This window comes from Miniopterus schreibersii, assembly GCF_964146895.1.
Source record: "Miniopterus schreibersii genome assembly, chromosome: 7".
NCBI classification, from domain to species: Eukaryota; Metazoa; Chordata; class Mammalia; order Chiroptera; family Miniopteridae; genus Miniopterus; species Miniopterus schreibersii.
Window position 1 is genome coordinate 11712178 of NC_138108.1, and position 6277 is coordinate 11718454.

General features: G+C 42.5%; 1 long non-coding RNA gene across 1 annotated transcript; it reads right to left on the reverse strand.

The window, feature by feature from the left end:
- Window positions 1-235: 235 nt before the first annotated feature.
- LOC308559612 lies at window positions 236-5848 on the reverse strand. Its single transcript, XR_013999184.1, has 3 exons — window positions 5774-5848; window positions 3941-4016; window positions 236-1343 (listed from the first exon to the last, which is right to left on the reverse strand). It is a non-coding gene; the product is annotated as an uncharacterized lncRNA (long non-coding RNA).
- Window positions 5849-6277: the final 429 nt, after the last annotated feature.

Genomic DNA, 6277 nt, shown 5'->3' on the forward strand with positions numbered 1-6277 from the left:
TACAAAGAGAGGACTGCAGTCATTTGGAGACTTAACTGGGGCTGGAAGACCCACACCCAAGCTCACACACATGGATGTTGGCAGGAGGCCTCAGTTCCTTGCCGAAGTCTGGTCTGAGGATTCAGTTCCTCACTGTATGGACCTTCCCACTGTATTAATTCTGTTCCCTTGCCTGGATTTTTTTCTCAGAGATTTCTATTAACTGTGTGTTGAGACTTACTTGCCTATCTTTCATATTTATAATTTTCTCTCTTTGAATCCTTTTCATCTATTTAAAAAATTTCATTTCATTTTTAATATATATTTTTCTTTTTCACCTTCTATTTCTCTTAAGGCATTATGTATTGTATTAATTCACTCTAGTGTTTTTCCAATTTAGCCTTCCCTCCTGAAATTTTTCCTTCATTTTTAATTCTTTTCTGAGTTGTCACTTCATTTCAGATTTTCTCAACTTTATGTTTTTCTTTTATGTCTTGTATTATTTTTAATGTCTCTTACCTTCTTTCTAAGTGGTGATGGTTACAGTTTTTATCTGCTTTGTGGGCATGTCTTTCTGACATGCTTTCTTTGCCTGTAGGTATTATTGTGGTTCTGCTTTTTATTTTCTTATAATTCTGTAATTGATTTGGCCTCAATACTTTTCTTTTGCTTATTTACACATGAAATTAATTTTCCTGAACTTTTAGAGGGAAGTGTGGGTCAGGGGAGCTCGTCTGACTTCACAGAGTTCCATTTTTTCTTATTTTCATGTAGTAATAAAAGAGATGGCAGCATGCCATATTTCAGAACTTAGCATCTGTAACTTGGTCATTCTACCCACAAACAACTAAATATCTTTTCTACCATACCCCCCCAAACCTGGCCACCTCCTAGTCCTACCTCAGAACCACCTGAAATGTCTCCTCCTCCATCAAATATTATCTGATATCCCCAGGCAGAATTAGTCACTCGTCTCTCTGCTCTATAAAATTTTGTTCACACCTTCATCACAGCACAAACCACCTGTAAAATAATCATCCTCTTACCTGTCTCTCACACTGTGCTCCTCAAGGATAGAAACCTTGTCTTCATCGCTGTTGGGTCAGCACCTCCACATGTGGCACCTGGCACATAAGGGGTTCACAGTAAAGACTTGCTGAAATGGAATTAGGCAAGGGCACAGTTTCATAGTGCCCGGTGGCAAATGTAACAGTGCTTCTCTTTCTCCTTTTCTGGTGATGTTGATCAGAGGTTCAAACTGCAGACACTTTCGAATACTTCATTTCTTTTTTATGTTTCTAGAATTCCTCCTTCTCCTGGAATCTCTTCTGTTCTCTGCTATGTCCTAGTGCCTAGAACAGTACCTGGGAGACAACAACCATTTCATAAATAAATTTTGAATGAATGGATACCTCTGATCAGAAGGAACATCTACAGTACAGCTGGGATTTTTTTTTTTGCCTGTATGCTGTGAAGATGAGTAACAATATTAACCAACTTGACCTAATTGACATTTATAGAACTCTCCTCTCAACACCACCAACATATACATTCTTTTCAGCTGGAAATGCAGGACTGCAGCTTTGGAGAGCCACCTATGTAGGAAACGGACTCGAAAGTCATTAGCTTTAAAATGGTAATTAAAGCCTTGGGAGGCAGGGGTGAGGAACATCAGGCCAGGGTGAGGGCCGTACATGGCCTGCGAAATCATTTGGTATGGCCCTGCCAAGGCAACTGCAGGAGGGAATCTAAATTCAATAAATCTAGGAGCTTTTTTCATAGCTAATTTTTAAGTTGATAAAAAAGGTTCCCCACCCCTGCTTTAAGGGATGGACGGCAGGGGTCTATCAGGTAGATAACCTAACCAGTGCTGATCAGTGGACTGGTTTAAGATTCCATTTCTGGGAGAGCAGAAACTGATTAAGCCTTGGTTTGGTGACATGAGGCTTAGCATAAGTGATTCCATTTTTAGCCTGTTGTCTTGTTTTTAACAGAGGCTAGAAGTTTGAGATCAAAATGTCAGCAGGACCATGCTCTCTCCAAAGGTGCTGGGAAGGATCTGTTCCAGGCTCTCTCCCAGCTTCTGGCAGCTGCTTGGCTTGTGGCAGCATAACTCCAGTCTTCATATGGTGTTCTCCTTGAGTGTGAGTCTCTGTGTCTGGATGCCACCTTTTTATAAAGGACACCGGTCATATTAAATTAAGGGCTCGACCCACTCCAATATGGCCTCATCTTAACTAATCACAACTGCAATGACCTTATTTCCAAATAAGTTTACAGTATGAGGCACTTGGGGGTTAGGACTTCAACATGAATTTTGGAGGGACACAATTCAACCCATAACAGCAAGGATGTAAAGAAACTGGGACCTTCATACAGTGCTGGTGGGAATGTAAAGTGGTAAAAAAACAGTCAGCAGTTTCTCAAAATGTTAAACATAGAGTTGCCATATGATCTAGCAACTCTACTCCTACGTATATACCCAAGAAAATAAAAACATATGTTCATACAAAAAAATTAGACACAAATATTCATAGCAGCATTATTCATAATAGTCAAAAGGTGGAAGCAACCCAAATGTCCTTCAACTGATGAATGGATAAACAAAATGTGGTATATCATACCATGGAATATTATTATTTGTCAATAAAAAGAAATAAAGTACTTAAACTTACACAATGTTATATGTCAATATGACAATGTTATATGTCAATCATATCTGAATTTTAAAAAAGAGGAAGAAAAAAGGAAATAAATACTGATACCTGCCTCAGCATGGCAGCATGGAGGAACTTTGAAAATGTTCTGCTAAGTGAAAGAAGCCAATCATAAAAGACCACATAATATATGATTCCATTTATAAGAAATGTCTAGAATTTGCAAGTTTATGGAGACAGAAAGTAGATTGGTTGTCTATGGCTGGGGAGGTTTGGGGGGGGGGGGTTGACTACTAATGAGTATAGGGTTTATTTCTGGGGTAATGAAAAGGTTCTAAAATTGCTGCAATGGTTGCACAACTCAGCACATATTAAATTGACTTGTACGCTTTAAATGGATAAATTTTATGGTATGTGAATTGTATCTCAATAAAGCTGTTATTTAAAATATATATACATGAATAAATAAACTCCTGACCATAAAAAAAAAAAAAAAGAGGGAAGGTAAGAACATTCCAGCAAAAAACAATCACCAAAAAGTGAGCTCCAGAATGGCAGCAACTTTTGCTTGCCTTGTTTGCTGTTGTAGCTCCAGCACTAAAACAATGTCTGGAAAATAGCAGGTATAAGTAAAATAGTATACATATGTGTAAGGACAAATGAAATAGTATATATGTGTGTGTGTATGTATAGATACATATACACATACTGGTGCCAAAACATAAACATATATACATTAGTATAAATAAAACAGTATACCTAGAGTTCATATATATTTATATGCAATAGGTGAAAGGGATGAACATGTGCAAAAGCTTTGTAATCAGGCAGAGAACATGGCTCACTGGAGAAATGAGTGGTCAGTGTGTATGACTGGGATGACCTGGAGAGGACTGGGTCTGATCAGGAGGGTCAGATTTGGATCTTAATCCTAAAAGCAATGGGGAACTACTGAGGGATTTTAAATGGAAGTAGATCAGACTTACATTTTTAAATAATACCTATAGCAGGGAAGAGTCAATTAAGATAAGGACTGAAAAGTTGGATTTAACAACAAAGTTTAGTGACCTTGGACAAAATCCGTCTAGGTAGAGAGATGGGTTGACTAATTTTGGGAACTGGAATTTTGGAGCTGGCAAAATTAAACTACACTTGGTAAGGCCTCTCCATATTCTCAAGTCTCCAGGGAAACCGACCAAAAATATACTTGGCTTGAAAACTAACAAAAGACATGTTCGCATACATATTCACACATAGCCAGTTCACCAGTTGATTCTGTTTCTATTCAAGGATTCCACACTTACCCTGACACAGAGGGAGGACCCATGGCTGCAGTTCTTCCACCATTCTCTCCCACCAGATGCCGTCCTTCTTTCATTGCTAGAAGGGGTGAGAGGACACAGAGAAGGCTGCCATCATCTGAGATTTGGGGGCAGTTCAGAAACATAATGTTCCCTTTTAGCTTTACAGGGCCTCTCATCTGGACTATTTACAATCCAGATCCCAGAGGCAGACCAAATAGACACATTCTAGCTCTACTCTCCAAAGACTGAAGTGAAAGGTTTTGGAATAGGGCAGGTGACCCTGGTGTGACCTGAAGTGAGAACCAAAAGGGCTAGGTTATAGTTCTAGTCCTGCCAGTCACAGTAACAAAATTTGGGGCAAGTAACTTAACCCCTCTGGGCTTCCATTACCTCAACTCAAAAATTAAGGGAATAAACACATGTGCTGCCCTGATCAGAGTGGTTAGGAGAGGACAACCATGTAAGGAGATCTAGATTTCCTGCAGTTTATATCATTTCATGGGACCCCTTTATGAAAAATATAAAATTATAAATACAAAATTAGGTGTGAATGTGAATGTATATTTATAATGAGAAATTACATCAAGCTACAAATTTTTAAGTTAATACCCCAAAATCACACAAAAATTTAAAATAATATATTTGTCAAATTAACCCCTTGGCCTATACATTTTTTTTCTTCACTACTTTTGGCTGCGTATTCTTTTTTTTCCTTTTTTAAAAATATATCTTTACTGATTTCAGAGAGAAGGGAGAGGGAGAGAGAGAAACATCAATGATGAGAGAGTCATCATTGATCAGCTGCCTCCTGCACACCCAGGATTGACTGGAGATCTACTGGGGATGGAGCCTACAACCCAGGCATGTGTCCTGATGGGAATCCAACCACGATCTCCTGGATCCTAGGGTCCATGCTCAGCTGCTGAGCCACGCCCAGCCTCCTTGGCTGTATATTCTTTAATGACCTCCTCAAAGGCAACAGTTTTGTAATGCTTTCTATGGAGAGAACAAGAAGATAAACCAGTCTTTCCTGTCCTGTGGTTGATCAAAATTTGCTCTTTATTATTTCTAGTTTAGAAAGGTTCTTACAGCTTCCCAATTCATCATTTTAGGCTGGTTGTCAAATTTGGGCAAATCTCTATCAAGCTTTTCTTTGTGAGCTATAAGATTTCAAGGAATTTCACATTTCTTGTGCAGTGATTAATATTTTATATCTCCTCATTCTTCTGGTGCTGGACAGCCTAGGACCAAAGGACCTCTGGCACCTTCAGATCCCCATGCTTGTCATTCAGCACAGGGGCATTCCTAGAAGCCACTCCTTCACTGAGAAGGCTGGCAGTAAGTTAGGTAGGTAGGTAGTTCCCACAACTCAAATTAAGAGTATTCCCTACTCCAAAGTGCCTAAAAATACCCACAGCCACTACCATGCCCCCAGATAGGGAAGTCTCAGTGGAAAGACAGAAGTTAAAATATCTTAGTTTGGCTAATTTAATGCAAACGTGATTGCAGGGCCTCTTTCATGCCATAGAGGGGGCCTGAGCAACAGAGGCCCCAGCCAATGAAGTTTCACAGGCGTTGAGCAAATCACCTCCGGGGCCACAAGGCTCAGTAAAATGCTCGGCCAAAGCGGGGAATGTTACTCATGTTTGGAGGACCGCGCAGCGGCCCTGGCTGTGCTCCGTGGAAGCAAAGAGGACCCCGCCAATCTGGCTCACGGAGCGTGGCCGGCCCACGGTAGCTGCCCGATGAGTTACTCTGTGGCCGCTGCCAACAAAACCTCACGCGTAAGTCTCCGCCGAGCCAGCTTCTCCCCGCCACGACCCCCGCTCTAACCCGAGATGGCACCGCAACCTCCAACCCCGCGCTGCCCTCGGCGGCCCGCGTCTCGGGTTTCAAAGGGGGCGCGCTCCCTCACGCCCGCCCCTCACTTCCGGCCCGGAGCCCATTGGTCCCGCCAGGTCTCGCGACAGCGCGTCTTCCCGTCTGCCCGAGCTGACCCCGGATGGCCGCGCCCGAGGGGGTGCTGGAGCAGGTTGCGCCGGCGGTGGGAGGGGGCTGGAGCTCTTCCCCGACCCGTTTCCTAGCAGCACCGACGGGGCTGTGATGGCGCACCGGCTCTTTCAACCCGCCGGGCCTTAATGGTTCAGGTCAGAAGCCGAAGGGCAGGGAACCGCCTTCACCCCGCTGTTCCCGCCTGATCCCTGCCCGGCTGGAGCTCTGCGGTGTATGGGTGATAAGGCCTCAGATGCTAATGACTGCGTGTTCGAGGCGCTCACAGGGTGCCACACACCGGCCTATACACCCGTCCGTCGCATTTAATCCCCACAAGAACCCTGA